Genomic DNA, 22,852 nt, shown 5'->3' with positions numbered 1-22,852 from the left:
CTGGAAAATAAATCGTGTGTTCCTTAAACCACTGCAGATTGTTAAATAAAAAACAATACATTTGGTTCCCGATACACCACAGTTACTTATAGGATGCTGTGATTACATGAATAAACAACCCCTTGAATATAATTAGTTATATCATTTTCCTGTGAAAGTTAGTTCAAAAGTTCATGTTTTACCTTGTTTTGATGTTTTTCATAGTTACCTTCATAGATGTCACTCTGCGTGTTTTTCATCATTGAAGGGGCAGGGATGGGCCCAACAGCGAGACTTTGAATGCTCTGCGATTGGCCAATTTTGCTGTCAAAGATAACAGAACACCAATCCTGGTAAGTTATGTAACCCCTGCCTCCACCAGTCCAAAATGTGTTTACTGGATATATGAGCCTTAAATCCATTCCAAAGGTGCAGTGCCGAGGTTTCTGCCAGAGCCACACTGAAGCATTCTGCGAGTTCTTTGTTCCTTGGTTCAGCCTCTTCGTTCAGCTGAAAGAGTGATATCTCTGGGAAGACCCATCAATTCAAGTCACAGGCTTCTCAGAAAGGGAGAGGCCTCCAACTGGGAACTTTGCCAGTAAATTTCCTCGGAGCTGCTCCCGCTCCGCCATTGTAATATTGCCAGAAGTGCAGTGGTCTTGTCACAAATGCAGCTAATTAACAGCAGTGAAACAGGAGCCATTGTTAAAGGGATTTCAAATACACACCAAACAACAGTACTGGGAAGTGTGATAATTCTTTGTGAATTTTATATTTTTTTTATGTTTTCATTATTTTACAGAATTGATCTCCAATATTAAGTCAATTTAGCGAGAAAACAGGGTTGTGACCAAAACAAGCTTTTAAAAATATTTTCAGCAAGTTCATTGGTTCCCTTTGCCTTTCATTTATTGATATATTTTACTGCTCATTCTTGTTCATTACTGTTTCATATGCCTTAAGAGCTTTTCTATGGTGGTTTTTGTACCCGTTTTCCCACTTTTGATAAGTAAGCTCCCTGCCTAGCTGTGATTCTTTGCAGTGGCCGGGATTTGGGGGTGGGGGGATCATGGTAGTAATCGGGGGTAGAGCAATGGTGGCAAAGATTGGGGGGGGGGGGGGCGCAGTGACAGCGGCGATCAGGGTGGTCGAAGTCACAATTAATGGGGGTCGGGGTCAAGTTTTGAGTTGGAGGGGGGCGTGCAATGGCCAGCAGTGGCCTGCAGTTTCAACGTGGGATTGGGAGGAGCACTCCTCAGGTAAGTATTTTGAACAAACTGACCTATTTGGTGGTGGCCTGCAGCAGCCCCTGTTTTTTCTGAATGCAGCCAGCTCTGGCTGCCTCAGGACAAACCAATATTGCGGAGGGGTCCTCAAAGAGGTGTTGGGCCCCTTATCTGCATATGCAAAGGGCCTAACACATGTGTCAGGCATAGGCCCTCAACACCTATTTTTTGCCTATACCAATATAGTGAGTGGCACACTACCAGTTTGTAATGAGAGGCACTTTATACCCGCCATATTGGAGACATAGACACCCATTTACTGCCTGATAAATAGACACGGCACCATCGAATTTCTACGCCAATGGCCCCTAGGATTGATTAACCAATTAACATTTCAGACCATAATTGTATGAGCCAAAACAATCTCATGCCTTGAGGAGTCCTTTTCAAGAAATCTTACCTATTCTAAGTTAAAAGCTTTCTACTGTTAGATACCTTGTCTGATCTAAGGTATTTACTGCTTACACGCTGGTTCTGGCATTGCACAAAAGAAGTTTAAAACAAAATTTAACAGAAGCAAAAATCCATTTTGCCTCAGTAATCCAGGGTTCCCACTACTAGTCCTTGTTTAATGACTCCTGCTGGAAAGTTAACATGTGTGGACGTCAGCTGTAATCCTCCCCCGCATCTGAACAACCTGCTGACACTCAAGTGAGGGATGTTTCGCTATGCACTTGCCAGGCATGATTTCCTACCCATTATAATGCATGGGAGACAATCACAGGCTGGTGAATGCATAAGTCAAAAACCCAAGACTTGATGCCCAGGCACCTACAAGAAATATGGTCACTTTGTCAAGATATTAGAGGGCTACCAGTGCCCATGAAACATTAGCCAACAAGAGTCAATGAGGCTGATTTTCACTATCAGTAGAGGTGGAAAATGTGCATCAATTAAGTGAATGGAGAGGAAAATCGGGTAGATCAGTAACCGTGAGTTCTCTGTCCATGCCAAAAGTGTAAATTACCATAGTATTTTCAAGCAATGCAGGGAATAAATGAGGAAAGAAACAAAAATAATGGTGCCTTGTAAATCACTGCCAAATATCCAGTAGATATGCTGGTCCAGATTTTAACTCCGGATGAATTTTTGGTGGGTGGGTAGTGACTTGAGTTAGAAACTCACCCACTTCTCCAAAAATGAGACCTGCGCTATTTTAACTCCTGGGCTTCGTTTCAATCCCACCAGTGGACTTCCCACCCATTCCAAGCAGCAAATCAGCAGAAAACTGCAGAAAATCACATGGCCTGGAGGCTGCCTGTCGAACCAGGTAGGTGGTGGGATTGGCTGCCGGGGGCCTCTAGCGATGGTCTTGTGATCACGAAGGGGCGGGTGTCGCGGCAGGGGTGGCTTAAACTTTCCTTGTAAAGCCAAGAGAAACACCCCTGCTCCTCCTGGCCCCACAAGGAAAGTAAAAAAAAAAGGTTGGTTCTCTTCTGGCTCCAATCCCCTTCCCCGCTGTCTTCACCTGGCAGGAAAGCAATTGCAGCTTCGCACTCAAGCCATTGAGTTAAATTTGCAATCGGTCCTAATGACACCATTGGGACCCAAAATGCATGTGTAAAAGAGGACCCTGTCAATTTTGGATGGGTGTCCTTGCGGCCTGCTTAGTAGGTTAAAACCAGGAACGGTCAGCTTCCGGCGGCTCTAGGGCGGGTAAATAACCTGAGCGATTTTAACTGCCCATCTGAGTGGCTTCTGCCAGGTGGGTGGGTTGAAATCACCCTAGTTGATATAAGTTTAAATATTTACTGCACTGCAAAACTGTTTCCTCTCAATACATGGCAGCAGAACTTAGTGGACGGTGATAATCTTTAGGCAGACCACAGTACTCAGAAGCTTGACAAGATACCTCATAGTTGCAATGACTATTCACCTACTGATATATATGTTTAAATTTTCTAAAGTCTAAATTTTCTTCCACTCACAGACTTTCTGTCATTTAGTTATAACTCACCATTTCATAGTAGATCTGTTGAAGTCAGTGCTGACTTAGCAATTCAGCAGAAATGACCCTGAAGATTTTAATTCAAAGACATACCATGTTCCAATGAGATAGCAGTCACTCTTGTCTTTCGTTCAACTGCAATTGGCAGCAATCCAGCTTTCAAGGGAATTCTCTTCATCCTAACTAGGACTTTTGAGCACAGGAAAGTAGATCAGCTGTTTTCTGTCCAGGCCTACAGCTTTGAAAGGTAAGTGGCTCTCTTATACTTCACCAGGACCTACTCCGTTAATGGTAGGGCGTTGGGGAGAGTTATAGAACAAAGAGATCTAGGAGTACAGGTTCATAGCTCCTTGAAAGTGGAGTCACAGGTGGATAGGGTGGTGAAGAAGGCATTCAGCATGCTTGGTTTCATTGGTCAGAACATTGAATACAGGAGTTGGGATGTCTTGTTGAAGTTGTACAAGACATTAGTAAGGCCACACTTGGAATACTGTGTACAGTTCTGGTCACTCTATTATAGAAAGGATATTATTAAACTAGAAAGAGTGCAGAAAAGATTTACTAGGATGCTACCGGGACTTGATGGTTTGACTTATAGGGAGAGGTTGGATAGACTGAGACTTTTTTCCCTGGAGAGTAGGAGGTATCGGGGTGATCTTATAGAAGTCTATAAAATAATGAGGGGCATAGATAAGGTAGATAGTCAAAATCTTTTCCCAAAGGTAGGGGAGTCTATAACGAGGGGGCATGGATTTAAGATGAGAGGGGAGAGATACAAAAGGGTCCAGAGGGGCAATTTTTTCACTCAAAGGGTGGTGAGTGTCTGGAACGAGCTGCCAGAGGCAGTAGTAGAGGCGGGTACAATTTTGTCTTTTAAAAAGCATTTGGACAGTTACATGGGTAAGATGGGTATAGAGGGATATGGGCCAAGTGCAGGCAATTGGGACTAGCTTAGTGGTATAAACTGGGCAACATGGACATGTTGGGCCGAAGGGCCTGTTTCCATGTTGTAAACTTCTATGATTCTATTCTTTCTGGATGTCAGTTTTGAAATTGCAAGAGAGGATTCGTTCATTAAAATCTGTTTTGTGCAGAAAATGTAAGTTTGTCATTGCAAGCAGTATTTGTACCATTGCGACCAAAAGAGCTGATAATCACTTCTTACTATCTACTATAATTTCAGTTTTGTATTATTTCAAATCATTGGTAAACAAAAATAATTTCAGAAACTCTAAGCAAAGCTTATTTGAATTATTTTATAACTTACGTTTTTCACTGGAAATTTGGCACTGAATCATAAAAACTTCTTTGAGTCCACTCATGATTTAAAGTTAATATTTCATTCTTTTTAACGACAGCCAGATTTCTTGGATTCACGGCTTAATAAACTTCTGTCATTGTGTGCTGAAAAATAGAAATTAACTTCAAGTTATGGTATAAATTATGGAAGAATGTGAACTCAACAAGAAACTAAAGGATAAATGATAGATTTAAAATCATGATAACTGAAAAAAGTTCATTGATTGCTAAATAGTTATGGCTCTTTCAATAATTTAACCTTCAAAAATTTATGGTAATTCAAAGCACAATGTCATTACTAATTGAATATATCATCATTCTATATCTTCAACATCACTTTCTAGACAATCCCCTTTCCAATAAATTGTTAAAAATGAAAATATCAATATTACTTCATACAGGAGAAATGTTTATTAAAATGAATAAACTATTAAAGTTTAGCAATGAAAAAAATCAATATAAATGTGTCACATAAGTCTAAATGTTTTGGTGGATGGCAAAGGTCAGGTAATTAAATAGAGTCAAAAATAAAAGAAACTTGGAAGAAGCTTTGTTCACTCGGAGGAGCAAAATCATAAGTAGATCTTTTAGAAGTGTGTTCACAATTTCACAATACACTTAACATACAAAATAATCCCATCCCTTTATCTCCAAGTCCAAACATGAATATATTCTGTCATCAACGTCAGATAGTCTGCAAGTATTGGTGGAGAAGAATCAAATCTGTTTCTTGTATTAGCCCAAATCCAGTACTGGCCTCTTGTTTAAGAGTGGCGATAAATGTCAGATCACTATTGTGGAAGGCAGAGCTGTTGAACATCAGCATTGAGGTGGGGCAATGAATTGCTTTAGTCACTATGTGTAGCAGCATAGTAGATGTATTGGTCTGGATTCTCCTCTTCTTGCTAGATTAGGGTTGATGTAGAACTTTTGCCTGCCACCCCCATCCCACTGTAACTCCAAACCATTTTCCCTGAATTGGTGTTCATTAGTCATCATGCAGTGTGAAGTACAATTGGAATCCCCCCCCACCCCCAATAAAAGGAAATCTGCTACTGGTATGAAGGAAAATTCTGGCAGTAAGCCTCAAAGATCAAGGAGGGACCTGCAGCTTTTAGACATCAGCCTAAAAAGTTACGGGTTTGAGGCCTAATTGGAGGGAGTGGTGCCCACTACAGGACCCTGTCCTTCCAAAAGGGGCATCAGCGGGGGCCTTTTCACGCTTCTCCAAGGTAATTTCTACCTCTTTCCTGGTGGACTCTGTGAGCAGAGGAACTAGTGACAAAAGACTAGGAAATAGGGTGGTTTGTTTGACCTTGCCTCCCACTGTAATTGACATGTGGTGGGCGGACAAGGGGCAGCCAATGTTCCTCCCGGCGGGGGTAAAGAAGAGGGAAATTATGATTTGGGCAGGAATGTGGTGGTAGGCTTCACTGTCTGCTTCCATTCGATTTTGGAGGTAAATCCAGGCCAGTTTTTTTTTAATGTATTTATATTGTTAGTACACAAAGCAAACAAAACAATTCTTCCTTCAGGACGCACTATCTTGTTTGCTAATGTCAGTAAAAAAGATTAAGTGGGTATAAGGTGAATGTAATAGAGGAAAACATACCCCTGTATTTGAAGAATTGTCATCTGAAATCTAGGGCCAGTTATCAAAAGTTACGTTGATTTGCAGCAATCCAATCAAGCAAATCTAATTAGCACAAGAAAGTTAAACGTCTCTTTCAAAAGCTTAATCCCACAAAAGTAATTAGCCTCAATAGTAGAAGTTCAGGTACTGAAAGCTCAATGTGAGGAACAATCTGCTCCTCTGTCTCTTACATCACAACTTACAATGTCAGCCTTGGCTCAGTGGTAGCAGTCTCTGAATCAGAAGGTTGTGGATTAAGCCCCACTTCAGAGACTGGAGCACCTAATCTAGGCTAGCACTTTACTGTAGTACTGAGGAAGTGCTACAATGTCTTTCGGATGAGACATAAAACCTGAGGCCCTGTATGACCTTTCAGGTGGACATAAAAGATCCCATAGCACTATTCGAAGAAGAGCAGGCGAGTTCTCCCAGGCTCCTGGTCAATATTTATCCCTCAACTAACATCACTAAAAAGCAGATTGTCTGATCATTAATCTCATTGCTGTTTATGGGACCTTGCTGTGTGCTAAGTGGCTGCTGCATTTCCTACATTACAACAGTGACTACATTTCAAAAGTACTTCACTGACTGTAAGCTGCTTTATGATGCTCTGAGGTCATGAAAGATGCTTTGTAAATGCTACTTCTGAAAAGTAGGAACCAATTTTCCTGACCTTGACCCCTTGGAAACACTTATTTTACTGGGTGTAAAGGTCAGGAAAAGGGGCAAAGACCTGTTTCACTGGGTCTCCATCCCCACTTCATGTAATCCCCGAGATTTCTGTGGCAGGGATCCCCATTAAAATCTGGCACTATGGCCTGTTCCGGGACCTCTGCTGTCCAAAGAGCTGGTAAGGTCTCCAGGGCAGACTGAAGACAAGCAGATGAGTTTTTGTTTGCTTTTTGACAAATGGTCCCTTATCCCCAGAAGAATTGAGTCAACTGGGGCCTCCTTGCTGCTGATGGAATGCTCCAAACTTGAAGGCTCAATGCTTACATTTACTCCTGTTTTTTAGGCTTTAGGCTTTGCCAAGTGTTTGGCCAATGCCAGAGGTGCCCCTGGGCCATATTAAATGATAGGAAATGCCAATGTTCCTGGGCAGGAGCAGCTGTCTTCAGGTGCACCGGTCCTGACCAGTGCCAGGACAGTGGGTGGCCAGTAAAATGTGCCCCACAATATTTGACAGGGTGGAATTGATGTTTGTGTTAATGGCAGGAGTGCATTTTTCTGTAGAAATAGCAAATCAGCTGATTTTGCTGGCTTGAAAGACTTGCATGCCACACCAACAACTTAATCAGAACGATTTGCTACCTGCTACAAATTAGTGTCTTATGATTCTCAAAGCGTCACGATCCAGACATAGAGTAATTCAATTTCCAGCATGAAGTTAAAACGCTAGCCTTTGGCATTTCTAGAGTTTTTGATAGAGTAATTTGGACTAGTGCCAACTTTTGAAGCTTTCAACAAAGTAACAGCATCTTGGCCTCATATAGAAGCTGGTCTAATTTGCATATCTGCGATCTACGGAACTAAACACACACAGTTTCTTTGGAGGACGGAAATATTGTGCAGGGGTCCCTCGGGGAAGTTTGCTGATCCCATGCTCTTTCTCATCTGCATTAAAGACCTGGAGGACATCAATCAAAAGAGGTGTCATTAAATTAATAAATGCAGCTATCAATTCACATCAGGGAGGTATAAGTCATGTGTATATTTGTAATTTATTACAAGATAATTGTCTTATTTATTTTTTTATTTTTTATTCTGGCTTTTCGGAAAATGTAATTTCATAACACAACCATATTCTGGCAGCTGTTAATTATATTTCTATGTGCTGACTGGGTTGGAGGAATGATCCTATTATCACAGCTTTTTTGTGACATGTCCTTAAAGTACCAGCTCCAGATTCAATCATAAGTCAACTATTTGTTCCAAAGTCACAGTGATGATCAGATAGCAGGTTGTTCTGATTAATTTGTTTGAGTGGCATCCAAGTCCCGTTCATCCATCACCCCTGTGCTCGCTGACCTATATTGACCCATGGTCCAGCAATGACTTGATTTTAAAATTCTGATCCTTGTTTTCAAATCCATCCATGGCCTCGCCCCTCCCTATCTCTGTAACCTCCTCCAGCCTTACAACCCTCCGAGATCTCTGCGCTCCTCCAATTCTGGCCTCCTGCACATCCCCGATTTTCATCGCTCCACCATTGGCGGCCGTGCCTTCAGCTGCTTAGGTCCTAACCTCTGGAGTTCTCTCCCTAAACCTTTCTGGAAGTAAGAGCAGTCAGGTGATGAATGACATTTGACTCATATCATCCATCGGGTGAATACATCACCTTCAGGCACACAGGTCTGTTCTTTCGTCCCTTGTCGGATAAAAGAGTGCAAAACACAAGGGAAAGGAGCAGAACTGGAGATGGACCACCACAAATACTCCAGCTGACAGATGCAGAGGAGGAGGCCATGGAGATTAATGACACATCTGCATTCCTCTCAATTGGATATGGAGAGACTGGGAACGCGCAGATGCCTGGTGACAGAATTTAAACATGCTTCTCACACACATGATGACTTTGTTTCATCAATGACTGACTGCACTATGAGAAGACTGAGTATGGTGATTGCCAAGATTGTTACTTTGATATGAGTAATTCATATCGTTTTCTTTTGTCTTCCAGGGCCTTCACGCGTACAACAACAATCATCAGAGATTCATGACAACGATTCCTCAGAGGAGCTCATTCCTTCTGAGGGTGCACTATCACAGGGCATACAGCCATGCACCAGCACAAATACTAGCACTTTGGTGGGTCCTGTTAACCAGTTAGTTGGGTTGTCACCTGATGATTCACAACTCACAAGTGAACACGATCAGACACTGGTGGCAGGGGCAGTTGTGGAGAGTCCTTGTTAGTGGGGTGCACTCCTCTCCAAGCGCTGTTCAGCTGGACAAAGGTGCTGAACCCCGGGGGCCATCGTTGAGAATGAGAATGAATGAGATACAGTTGCAAATTTGCAAGGTTTTGGCAAATATGCCACTCGCACTCTCCACAATAATGGAGAGGGTGGAGGAGTCCAACTCCAACATGAGTGGATTGATGTCACAGGTAAATGTGAGAATGTTTGCCACGGAGAGTGGCTGCCTCCATGCAGCTTCAAGCATGGACCTCAAATGAGTCTATGCAGACCATGGCCATGTAGAAGCCAGCATGTCTGCTGCCTTCAACAGAATGACACATACCTTATCCATAGCCTTACAATGCTCACCAGCCTACTGGCCAGCAGAGTGGTGGGAGTGATGTGGCACTGGCCCAGGTGAGGGATGATGACGAAAGGGAACACGGAAGAGGGAGTTCTATTCAAAGCGCTCCCACATCTCACCCGCTGCCCTCCCCTCAACCAGTACCCAAAATGCTGCCTCCTCTCTGGCTGACCAAGTCTGCCCCTGCGCGGGTGCAGGTGGAGCAGGCTTTGGCGGGGCCCTCACGGGCTCCAAAACCCAGAGGTCATAGGCTAATAGCATCTTAGCAGTCAGGGCAGGGATCTGAGCAGCTCGCCGCAACTCTGCTGAAGCCACAGGGGATGCACCACATAGAAGCGCTCGGAAGCGTAAATTCAAGTAATCGTAGTTCACCAAGAGTATGCACAAGGGTGTTTAAAAAAATGTTATGTAATGAAGTTTCCTTGTCTTAATATTGGCACTTAAAATTTATTGATTAGCACCACTAGACCACACGTCTTGGCCATTATTGCGTCCCGAGGGTGAAGTGGCCCTTTCATTTGTTTCATGTTGAATACTAATACATGATGGTACCCATTGGGCGGATATGCAATGGGTGTATGCATGGTTGCAGAACTGTTTTGTGCAAAGTTGGGGGGGGGGTGGGGTGGTGTTGGTGGTAGTGGTGGTGGTTGTGGTTGTGCCAGCTGGGCTGAGTGTCTCAATGACTCTTTTTTGCCACTGTTACTAAAAGAACCTGTGAGAGATGAGGGCATCCCTGGCATCTGGACAGCAATGTGCGTGGCTGGTCTGGCGATGGGTGCCCCATCTTCATATTCCTCCTCCTCCTCCTCCTCTTCTACCTCTTCTTCAATGTTGTCACCATCAGAGGATGATTGACGAGTGCCTTCATCCTCCTCAATCTCTAAACCTCTCTGCCTCGTTATGTTGTGCAGGATCCAGCACATCCCAATTATTCTGGAGACCCTCACTGGCGAGTACTGAAGGGCGCCTCCAGACCTATCCAGGCAGCTGAAGCGTCTCGTCAACATGCTGATGGCTTGCTCAGTGATGCATCAGGTGGTCATATGGCTCTAGTTACATCAATTTACATCGAGTCTACAACAGTCCGAAATAGGCCTTTCGGCCAAACTGGTTTATGCCGGTGTTTATGCTCAACACTAGACTCCTCCCTCCCCACTTCATCTAATCCTATCAGCATGTCTTCCTATTCCTTTCTCCCACATGTGCTAATCTAGCATCCCCTTGAATGCATCTATGCTATTTCCCTCAACAATTCCTTGTGGTAGCTCATTCCACATTCTTACCACTCTTTGGGTAAAAAAAAGTTTCTCCTGGATTCCCTATTGGAATTATTGGTGACTATCTTATGTTTATGACCTCTAGTTTTGGACTCTCCACAAGTGGAAACATTTTCTCTACGTCTACCCTATTAAATCTTTTATTATCTTAAAGACCTTTATCAGGTCACCCCTCAGCCTTCTCTTTTCTAGAGAAAAGAGCCCCATCCTGTTCAGTCTTTCCTGATAAGGATATCCTTTCCGTTCTGGTATCATCCTTGTGAATCTTTTTCGCACCTTCTTCAATGCCTCTATATCCTTTTTATAATATGGAGACCAGAACTGTTCACAGTACTCCAAGTGTGTTCTAATCAAGGCTCTATACAAGTTTAACATAACTTCCCTGCTTTTCAATTCTATCCCTCTAGAAATGAACCCCAGTGCTTGATTTGCCTTTTTTATGGCCTCATTAACCTGCGTCGCTACTTTTAGTGATTTGTGTATCAGTAGCACAAGATCCCTTTGCTCCTCTACCCCATTTAGACTTTTATTATCCAAGCAATATGTGGCCTCCTTATTCTTCCTACCAAAATGTATCACCTCACACTTATCTATATTGCAATTTATTTGCCAATTACATGCCCATTGTGCACATTTATAAATGTCTTCTTGCATTTTGACGCATTCTTTTGTATTAACTACACCCCCCAATTTGTTGTCCGCAAATTTTGAAATTGTACTTCCAATTCCCGAATCCAAATCATTAATGTAAATTGTGAACAACAGTGGTCTCAGCACTGATCCCTGTGGATCACCACTTCCCAGCTTTTGCCAGTCTGAGTAGCTACACTTAACCCCTACTCTCTGTTTTCTGTTTTGTAGCCAGCTTGCTATCCATTCTGCTAACTGTCCCCGACTCTACATGCTCCACATGACCTTAGTCATGAATCTACAATGCGGTGCCGTATCGAAGGCCTTTAGAAAATCCAAACATATTACATCTACTGCATTACCCTTATCTACCCTTTCTGTTACCTCTTCAAAGAATTCAATAAGGTTGGTCAAGTATGACTCTTCCCTTCTGAAATCCATGCTGACTATTCTTAATTATATTTTCATTTCCTAGATGTTTTTCTATTAGATCTTTGAGTAAAGATTCCATTATCTTTCCTACCACTGACATTAAGCTAATTGGTCTTTAGCTCCCTGGACTTGTTCGATCTCCCTTTTAAAATATACGAATAACATTAGCTGTCTGCCAGTCCTATGGCACTACTCCCTTTTCTAATTTTTATATATATATATGTAATAGTGCCACTGCAATCTCCTCCCTAACTTCTTTTAATATGCCGGATGCAATCAATCCGGACCAGGTGTCTTATCCTCTCTAAGTTTGATTAGTTAATAAATGATCTCCCCCCCTTTCTATCTTAAATTTCTTTATATCTTTTTTAATCTCATTTTCTAATGTCATGCCCACCTTATGGGCTCGATTTTTGGATGTCTGAGCCGGCGGGTTCATGGTGGGGGGGCTCCAACCCACCCACTTCCGGGTTCCCCAGTGACGCGCTTAGATGCACGTGCGTGCGGGATCCCACTTAAGGCAATTAATTACATAGTTCAGGTTTATTAGCAGACCTGATTTGTAGGATATTTTAGGAGGGGTGGGATTTTCATCTCAACTGAGTGTGTTTCCTCTACTGGGGGAAACACTCCCAGTTCAAATGGACGTGTTGCAGCCACCACCCTGTGGCAGCTGCAAAGGTCCATTTGACAGGTGTTGGGGGGGAGACCCTCACTCATTGCAGGAGGCCACTCTGCCACTTTGGACAAAGTTTGGCCTCCACCACCCTCCTTCTAACAATAAAATTCACCAACTTGGAACATCAACCCCGGTGTGCAGACATATTTACCTACCTTGCTGACCCCCTCAAACTTACATCTTCCGGATGGGGGCCGCCATAGCTGCAGTCATGACCTCCTCAGAGGGCGAACAGCATCACCAGCCTCGCCGGCCACGCCATCCACCTCTGACACATGGAGCCCCACAACACAGTGCTGTGACACATCTACCTGCACGTCAGGAGGGAGGGCAACCGCAGAGAGAGATGCGTCGCAGAAGGCACTACCCTCGCCACAGGGTCTACAGACCGATGCTCAGCTTCCTGGACCTCTATGAGCAGCAGTGCACACGGAGGCTCAGAGAGGTCCAGGAAGCTGAGCCTCGGTCTGTAGACCCTGTGGCCCGAGCACCATCTTCTTACCTGTCGCTGTCAAAGTCACCACTGCCTTCAACAACTTCTCCTCCGCATCCTTCCAGGGTGCCACCGGGGACATCATCGACGTCTCTCAGTCGTCTGCACAAAAGAACCCTGCAAATACACCTACACCTACTCTGCAGTGACACAATGGGTGGCATCAGGTGTGGGTCTTCATTGTGATCCTCAGGAAAGGGCATTATTGCACAAACCAGACAGGATTCGCAAAGATGTGACAGTAGTGGTGCCAATGTAATATGTGATGTGAGTTGATCAGAAATTAAATATAAGTAAAAACCATGACAAACCCTCAAACACCCTTGTGCATCCCCTTCATGCTCACGACACGTTTGCCTTACGCTGCCTACTGCACATATGTGATGCATGCCCTGTGGCTGCAGCACAGGTAGTGGCAGGTTGTGAGAGGCTGGCCGTGAAAGAGATGCATGAGAGGGTGAGTATGAGATGGAGCCATGAGATTGTATGAGGATTGGGTTGAGTGGTAGTGGTGGGATGAGTACTGGGGAGGTGAGTAAGTGCAGGTATGATGAGGATGACCTTTGAGTGGGTGTGAGGAGTGATGTGATAGAGTAGTGTTGGCAGTGCAGAGGAGATGTGGGGTGGGGACGCTGATGTGGCAGACGGAGTGTAGGGGAATGAGTAAGTGTACTCACTTCAGCTGACCTGGTTAGGACATTGAAGCGCCTCCTGCACTGTATGCAGATGCGTGATATGTTGGTGGTGTTGGTGACCTCCTCTGCCACCTCGAGCCAGGCCTTTGTGGTGGCAAAGGCAGGCTCCATGCTGTAATTTTGTCTCCTTTCTGCAGCATCAGTCAGTGGAGGACTGCTCCTTTAAATAGGGCTCCTCCAGCTGACAGCCTATGATGCGGGTGCGCAGTCCACCCGCTGTGCAGCTTTCCAGCGCGAAACCCGAAAGCTAAGGTAAGTGCCTTCAATTCGGCTGCGATCGCGTGCGGAGCATCCCGAATTCACTGGGCGCGTAACCCACGCGCCCAGTCGACCTCCCGCTGCCAACCCGCCTCCCTCCAAATATCGAGCCCTATGAGTCTCCCTGGTAAATATTGAGGCAAAGCAACCATTCAGTATTTTTACCATTTTGCTGTCAAAATTTATCATTTTGCTGAGGTTATCTTATGCATGGCTTAGTGGCCTTATCCCTATCCTGATTTTTCTTCTGTTATTTATGTGTGTAGAATACCTTACTATTTCATTTTATATTCCTTAATAATTTAATTTTGTCGTTCCTCTTTGCTTTCCTAATTGTTTTTTGACATCTTTCCTAACCTCTTCATGTTCCCTTTTGTCATCCTTTCGTGGTCCGAGGTACTTTTGTGATTTAATTAAGGAGTACAAAATTATGAGAAGCCTAGATAGCGTGGAGAGGAAGGACCTATTTCCCTCAGCAGAGAGGTCAATAACCAGGGGGCATAGATTTAAAGTGATTGGTAGAAGGATCAGAGGGGAGCTGAAGAAAAAAATTTTCACCTAGAGGGTGGTGGGGGTCTGGAACTCACTGCCTGAAAGGATGGTAGAGGCAGAAACCCTCATCTCATTTAAAAAGTACCTGGATATGCACCTGAGTGCCATAACCTACAAGGCTACGGACCAAGTGCTGGAAAGTGGGATTCGGCTGGGTGGCTCATTTTCAGCTAGCGCAGACACGATGGGCCGAATGGCCTCCTTTTATGCTGTAAATGTTCTATGATTCTGATTCCTTTATTATATATAGTATACTTAGAATATGCCTTTTTCTTTAGTTTCAATGTTACTCTTACCTTTTTATACATCCATGATGTTTCTTTATTAATTAGTTCATTCATGTTTTTTAGAAGAATATATTTCTCCTGAACTCTATTAATCATCATTTTAAATATTTCCCACTGCTGTTCTATTTCTTTGTCTGTCAATTTTTTTTTTCCAGTTTACCTTCCCTAGTTCCATTCTCATCCACTCAAAATTAAACTTTCCAATCTATTACTTTGGTATTTGTCTTACCTATGTCTTTCTCAATCGTTATTTTAGTCATTATTATGTTATGATTGCTATTGCCTTGATGTTTCCTTGCGCTTATTTCTCCGGTTCATTTCCCATTACTGGATTCAGCAGTGATTCCTCTCTTGTTGGACTTCTCAAGTACTCGGTAAGAAAGGAGTCCTGTGCACACTGTAAAAATTCCATGCCCCTTTCCCCTTTCCCCTTTCCCTACCTCTTCTTGCCAGTTCATTTGGGGGTAGTTAAAATCTCCCATGATTTTATTCAATGTTTTTTACTCATTTCATAGATTTGCCAACATATTTCTTTCTCCACAAACCTTCCATTATTAGGTGATCTGTCGAATATACCTATTAACATGACTGACCCCTTCTTATCTTCTGTCTCAATTCATATGGATTCTGTTTCTAAATGTTACTTATGTCCGTTTTTTCAATTGCCATTATGTTGTCTGTAATTAGTACAGCCACTCCACCCCCCGACTTTTTTTTTTGTTCATGGGATGTGAGCGTCGTTGGCAAGGCCAGCATATATTGTCCATCCCTAATTGCCCTTGAGAAGGTGGTGGTGAGCCGCCTTCTTGAACTGTTGCAGTCCGTGTGGTGAAGGTTCTCCCACAGTGCTGATAGGAAGGGAGTTCCAGGATTTTGACCCAGCGACAATGAAGGAAAAGCGATGAATTTCCAAGTTGGGATGGTGTGTGACTTGGTGTGTGACTTGGAGGGGAACGTGCAGGTGGTGTTGTTCCCATATGCCTGCTGCTCTTGTCCTTCTAGGTGGTAGAGGTCGCGGGTTTGGGAGGTGCTGTTGAAGAAGCCTTGGCGAGTTGCTGCAGTTATTTATAGACGGTACACACTGCAGCCACAGTACGCCAATGGTGAAGGGAGTGAATGTTTCGGGTGCTGGATGGGGTACCAATCAAGCGGGCTGCCTTGTCCTGGATGGTGTCGAGCTTCTTGAGTATTGTTGGAGCTGCACTCATCCAGGCAAGTGGAGAGTATTCCATCACATTCCTGACTTGTGCCTTGTAGATGGTGGAAAGGCTTTGGGGAGTCAGGAGGTGAGTCACTTGCAGCAGAATACTCGGCCTCTGACCTGCTCTTGTAGCCATAGTATTTATGTGGCTGGTCCAGTTAAGTTTCTGGTCAATGGTGACACCCAGGATGTTGATGGTGGGGGATTCGGCGATGGTAATGCCTTTGAATGTCAAGAGGAGGTGGTTAGACTGTCTCTTGTTGGAGATGGTCATTGCCTGGCACTTGTCGGGCACGGACTGCTTCATTATCTGAGGGGTTGTGAATGGAACTGAACACTGTGCAATCATCAGCGAACATCCCCATTTCTGACCTTATGATGGAGGGAAGGTCATTGATGAAGCAGCTGAAGTTAGTTGGGCCTAGGACACTGCCCTGAGGAACTCCTGCAGCAATGTCCTGGGGCTGAGATGATTGACCTCCAACAACCACTACCATCTTCCTTTGTGCTACGTATGACTGCAGCCATTGGAGAGTCATCCCCCTGATTCCCATTGACTTCAATTTTACTAGGGCTCCTTGGTGCCACACTCGGTCAAATGCTGCCTTGATGTCAAGGGCAGTCACTCTCACCTCTCCTCTGGAATTCAGCTCTTTTTTCCATGTTCGGACCAAGGCTGTAATGAAGTCTGGAGCCGAGTGGTCCTGGCGGAACCCAAACTGAGCATCGGTGAGCAGGTTATTGGTGAGTAATTGCTGCTTGATAGCACTATTGACGACACCTTCCATCTCTTTGCTGATGATTGAGAGTAGACTGATGGGGTGGTAATTGGCTGGATTTGATTTGTCCTGCTTTTTGTTGTCAGGACATACCTGGGCAATGTTCCACATTATCGGATAGATGCCAGTGTTGTAGCTGTACTGGAACAGCTTGGCTAGAGGCACGGCTAGTTCTGGAGCACAAATCTTCAGCAATACTTGTCGCGCTTTTGTGTCTCATTGGTGGGGTTCCTCACAGGTGTCATGAGTCATGTTTGCAGGGGGTATCACTTCTCACCAACAAGCAGTTGGACTGGCGCAGTATAAATGCATCATGACAGCTGAGTGGGAATCTGGCGCACACCTGCATAAATCTCTTTTTGTGATTGCTCACCAGCTGTGCATTGATGGTGTGAAACCCCTTTCAGTTGATGAAAACTCCTGGCTCATGTGGTGGTCCTCGGATTGCCATGATTGTGTGCAAATGATTGCATGGATATTGAGTGCCAGATCTTGCTCTTCAGTGTCTGCCACATCCAGAAAGAAAGCTCAAATTGGTCCCTCTGTTGCATCTCTGAGGGAGATGTCCTGCACCTATGGGAAGCCAGCCAGAGAGGTGAAACCGACTGCCCACTCATTCTGGCTATTGTCGTGGGGGACATTCACGTAAGTGAATGCCCTGGCAAACGACCCATCCGTCGCCTGCCTTATGCACTTATATGACGACTATGTGATGATTATTTATGTGACGATTATGTGACACAGATGACTGACACACCCTGGAGATGCCACCGGTGGCACACTGGAAGGATCCAGATGCAAAGAAATTGAGAGCAGTGATGACTTTACTGCGATGAGTAATGTGTGGTTTAATTACCCACATTAACTGCAGCTGAAGCTCACCTCCATTTAACTGGCGAGATTCAGAATCCCCAGGAAACCTGTGCGGGAGACATTAAATTCGAAGTTGGGTCAGATTCAATTAAAAAAAAATCTACCTCACCTCTCTTAATGGCGTTAATTGCCCCACTAACGACCCACCCGTCTTTACTAATTGGGGACGCGACCTCGGCGAACTGGTTCCACGCACACACCCAAACTCATCCACGTTATATCCAGAAGTGGGCGCATTGGAACCGGGTTGCAGTCGCGATCAAAAAGACTACAATTTTCTCCCCTGGCCTGACCCCAGCCCACCCATTCTTGGGGGTTAAAATTCCCTCCCTGGCGACTGTGTATTTTTATTTACACATTAATCTGCTCATAAAAAAAATCCTATGTAAGCTGCCTCTAGGTTTCTCCAGAAAAGATGAAGTTCAAGTTGTGTCAACAATACATCTCCAATCATGTCTCACAATATCAGGAAGAGGTGATACGCTCTGACGGATTTTTTAATAGAAAATTACTGACAAAGAACAAAACCGCACAATTAATCAAAATCATTGGATTCAGCAGTGACTTTAGGGACTCTTTTTAGAGCAATACTTCAGGATAGAATTATTAGCCGTGTAGCGGAAAAGAAGAAAGGCAAAGTAAATAAAATCAAAGTGCTAATTAAGGTAACAATACTCTTGAGACAGATTGTACAAGGTCAGAGGTGATCAAGTGTGTTTAACTAAACTTGTAATGAAATGACGGGGCGCTCAGCATTTTAAGACAGGTTGGGAACGTGTGCATATATAGATTGAGATATATTATACGGCAAACATATCCAATGAGAAATTACAGTAATAGACTATGTTGGAGTCTGATGAGATGAGACCTAGGAATAGAAATTGCTGGGGCTCCGTTCCGTTGGCGTAAATATGGTGGAGCAGAACCCCTCCCCCTACCCCCACTTGTCCTTGCCACAGGCTGAAGATACCTTTCCAAATCCTGGCAACGGGCTGAATTGCACATCCATGGTGGGCTGCCAGCGCCTACAAAAGGTGCCTCAATAGCGCCTGCCCAGCCCAACCCGATCCACCGTTCTAAGGCGGAGTGATGACTTGATGCTCTGTCCATTGTCGCTCCTTCTCTGAGGTCCAAATGGGCCAACATAGTTATACTTTCAGGATCAATTACCATATTCTATTGATGGTTTGGGGCCTTCAGAAAGCCTCAAAAGGTTTGACTCCAGTGGGTCATGATTTTTACTTGAACTGAGTGGGTGGGGAGATTTTCGCCTGGGAAACCCGGAAGTGAAGTGAGTGCGTTGGAATCTGCGATCGCAACTCAATTGAAGGCAATTATTTTTGCTTCTGGGTTTCCTACGTGACAGCCAGCCAGATTGACAGGCTGTTGGGACGGAAAGCAGCCAGGTAGCAGATGCCAGGTAAGTCTGAGATCGTTGGGGGTGGGGCGTTGAAGACATTGTAAGGATGGGGGGTGTCGGCCATCGGAGGTAGTCTCAGCTATCAAGGTGGGGGGGGAGTGGTGGTGGTTCTTGGGGTGAATGTTGGTTTAAATTCTAGCCAGCAATTTCTGAGAGGGGGGTGGTTGGGGGTGAATGAGAGTTTATGATCCTATGCCATAATTTCTGCTCAGTGGTGGGGAGGAGAGGGTTTGTTATCCAATCCTCGAATTTCTGCTATGTGTTTGTGGTCCTATGCTGTGGGGATGCATTTGGGCTGATGTCATATTTTGGGGGATTGTTCTCGGATATATACTCGTTGGCTTGGTTCCCAATTTTTGCTTAGTGGGTGGGGTTTGATTGTTTTCTTTTTTTGCTCAATTTTGTTGGGGCTATGTTTATTATTCTACCAAGTGATGTAGAGAGTGATGCAATGGTGGTGCTACGGGGGAGAGATTTCTTTTCATTGGTTGCAGTTTTTGACAGTTGATCTCCCATGGCATTACACACGGAGAGTCAAAACCATTGAATCTTTTCAGGTCAACCAAGGGAGATAATTGTACCAAGACAGGGAGGGGAGTGGTGAGACAAAGGGAGAGGGTGAGAACAGTGAGGGCAGACTGAGTGAGGAAGAGAGGAAGGGAGAGGCAGCGAGGAGGTGGAATGGGGAGGGGAAAGAGGGTAGATAGAGGGTTTGGATAGGGGAGGAAAAGTTAAGAGGAGAGGAGGATGGTAAGGGAGAGGAAAGAGGGAAAATGAAAGTGATGGGGAGGAATAGAGAGGGAGCAGGTAGAGGGGAGAGGGAGAGAAGAAGCTGAGGTGGAGGAGGACAGAAGCAGATGAAGGGCAGAGAGGGATGTGTAGGGGAAGGGGCAACGAGGCAGGAGCTTGAAATTTATCTGACTTCTGGATAGGGTGTCATGGTACTTCCCAAGAACTCATCAACTAGTCCGATTGGTAATTTCCTTAGCGGGATGGAAGTTGACCAAGCTATTTGCAGGACATGTACACCTGCCGCCAGCCACAAGTGTAATTTAAGATGATTTGTTAACAAACATTTTCAATCATTTTTGGTTGGTTTCTCTATTTCATTATTATTTGCAATCCATTCTTTGGGGTTACCTATTGCTCTGAGGACACTACTGTTGATTCTGTTTGTGTTTCCAACATCCAGGATTTCCACAGATATTTCCTCCTTGCAGGTTACACATGTTGTTGTATTTTTATGGTATTCTACACTTCCTTATGTTTACAAACAACTTTAGACTTTTAATTATTGACCGTATATTGGTGGGGAGAAGCCAGCTGACAAACTATACCAATATTAAACAAGGAAAGACCTGCAGCCAATGTACTGAAGTTGAGCTGGAAGTCAATGGGAGGCAGCAGCATCTCACACCCTCTGCAGTATATGCCGGTCTGCCTTGAGGTTGAACGGGGTGGAAGACATGAAGAGCTGGCTCCAGATTCAGGCCAGGAATAAGGGACATAAACCAGGGTGAGGAGGAGAGTAGCGATTTGATGATGAGTGCAATATAAGTAACATTCATATTTTGAACTTCCTAACAGCACCAGAACTAGCGTTAGCATTTAAAGATGAAAAGCATAACAGATGTTCCTGACAGTTATTTTTTGCTGCATATGGGAAATGTGGTGAATTCAATCAAAGGGTCTGTCAACCACTACTGAGGGAAGACTCAGCTGAGGAAAAAGAAGGACCTTTAACATCAGAGCAGAGTGGCGCAGCGGAAGCGTGCTGGGCCCATAACCCAGAGGTCAATGGATCGAAACCATTCTTTGCTAGCAGTGTGATTAACTTTTAGCAGAGAGTTGGGATAGATGGTTCATTCTCGGACTGGCAACCAGTGGCCAGTGGTGTTCCGCAGGGGTCGGTGCTGGGTCCCCAGCTCTTTACAATCAAAATTAATGATTTAGAGGAGGGGACCGAGTGTAACATATCAAAGTTTGCAGATGATACAAAGATGGGAGGGAAAGTAGAAAGTGAGGAGGACATAAAAAACCTACAGGGGGATATGGACAGGCTGGGTGAGTGGGCGGAGATTTGGCAGATGCAATACAATATTGGAAAATGTGAGGTTATGCACTTTGGCAGGAAAAATCAGAGAGCAAGTTATTATCTTAATGGCGAGAAACTGGAAAGTACTGCAGTACAAAGGGATCTGGGGGTCCTAGTGCAAGAAAATCAAAAAGTTAGTATGCAGGTGCAGCAGGTGATCAAGAAGGCCAACGGAATGTTGGCTTTTATTGCTAGGGGGATAGAATATAAAAACAGGGAGGTATTGCTGCAGTTATATAAGGTATTGGTGAGACCGCACCTGGATTACTGCATACAGTTTTGGTGTCCATACTTAAGAAAAGACATACTTGCTCTCGAGGCAGTACAAAGAAGGTTCACTCGGTTAATCCCGGGGATGAGGGGGCGGACATATGAGGAGAGGTTGAGTAGATTGGGACTCTACTCATTGGAGTTCAGAAGAATGAGAGGCGATCTTATTGAAACATATAAGATTGTGAAGGGGCTTGATCGGGTGGATGTGGTGAGGATGTTCCCAAGGATGGGTGAAACTAGAACTAGGGGGCATAATCTTAGAATAAGGGGCTGCTCTTTCAAAACTGAGATGAGGAGAAACTTCTTCACTCAGAGGGTGGTAGGTCTGTGGAATTTACTGCCCCAGGAAGCTGTGGAAGCTGCATCATTAAATAAATTTAAAACAGAAATAGACAGTTTCCTAGAAGTAAAGGGAATTAGGGGTTACGGGGAGCGGGCAGGAAATTGGACATGAATTTAGATTTGAGGTTAGGATCAGATCAGCCATGATCTTATTGAATGGCGGAGCAGGCTCGAGGGGCCGATTGGCCTACTCCTGCTCCTATTTCTTATGCTCTTATGTTCTTTATGAACTCTGGTGTGGAAAGTAGATTTATTAGCTGGTGATATGGGCAGACACGTGGCAGTTGAAATTTAACACAGAAAAAGGTGAAGTGATACATTTCAGTAGGAAGAACGAGGAGAGGCAATATAAACTATTGGGCATAACTCTAAACGGGGTACAGGAACAGAGAGATCTGGGGGTATATGTGCATAAATCATTGAAGGTGGCAGGGCAGGTTGAGAAAGTGGTTAAAAAAGCATACGGGATCCTGGGCTTTATAAATAGAGGCATAGAGCACAAAAGTATGGAAGTCATGATGAACCTTTATAAAACACAGGTTCGGCCACAACTGGAGTATTGTGTCTAGTTCTGGGCACTGCACTTTAGGAAAGATGTGAAGGCCTTAGAGAGGGTGCAGAAGAGATTTACTAGAAATGATTCCAGGGATGAGGGAATTTAGTTATGTGGATAGATTGGAGAAGCTTGGGCTGTTCTCCTTGGAACAGAGACGGTTGCGGGGAGATTTGATAGAGGCATTCAAAATCACAAAGTGGATAGAGAGGAACTTTTCCCATTGGCGGAAGGGTCAAGGACCAGAGGATATAGCTTTAAGTTGATTGGCAAAAGAACCAAAGGTGACATGAGGAAAAACTTTTTTATGCATTGAGTGGTTAGGATCTGGAATGCACTGCCCAAGGGAATGGTGGAGGCAGATTCAATCGTGGCCTTCAAAAGGGAACTGGATAAGTACTTGAAAGGAAAAAATTTGCAGGGCTACAGGGAAAAACCGAGGGAGTGGGACTAGCTTGATTGCTCTTGCATAGAGCCAGCGCAGACTCAATGCGCCGAATGGCCTCCTTCTGTGCTGTAACTTTTTTATGATTCTATGATTAGAGCAGATACAACGAAGAAGGAGAAAATTAGTGAAAGGGATGAAGTATTTACTGGAAGT

The 22,852-nt window shown here is 44.4% G+C and overlaps 1 long non-coding RNA gene across 1 annotated transcript in view; it reads left to right on the top strand.

Annotated features, from left to right (window-relative positions):
* Positions 1-209: 209 nt before the first annotated feature.
* Positions 210-22,852, top strand: part of LOC137306851 (uncharacterized) — a 43,104-nt gene continuing 20,461 nt past the window's right edge. Inside the window, exon 1 of the long non-coding RNA XR_010958946.1 lies at positions 210-332. This is a non-coding gene — a long non-coding RNA (uncharacterized lncRNA). The remainder of the gene's footprint in view (positions 333-22,852) is intronic.

Source organism: Heptranchias perlo, chromosome 3, assembly GCF_035084215.1.
Source record: "Heptranchias perlo isolate sHepPer1 chromosome 3, sHepPer1.hap1, whole genome shotgun sequence".
NCBI classification, from domain to species: Eukaryota; Metazoa; Chordata; class Chondrichthyes; order Hexanchiformes; family Hexanchidae; genus Heptranchias; species Heptranchias perlo.
Note: the sequence above shows the minus strand (reverse complement) of the source record. Positions and strands in the feature narration are given on the sequence as shown.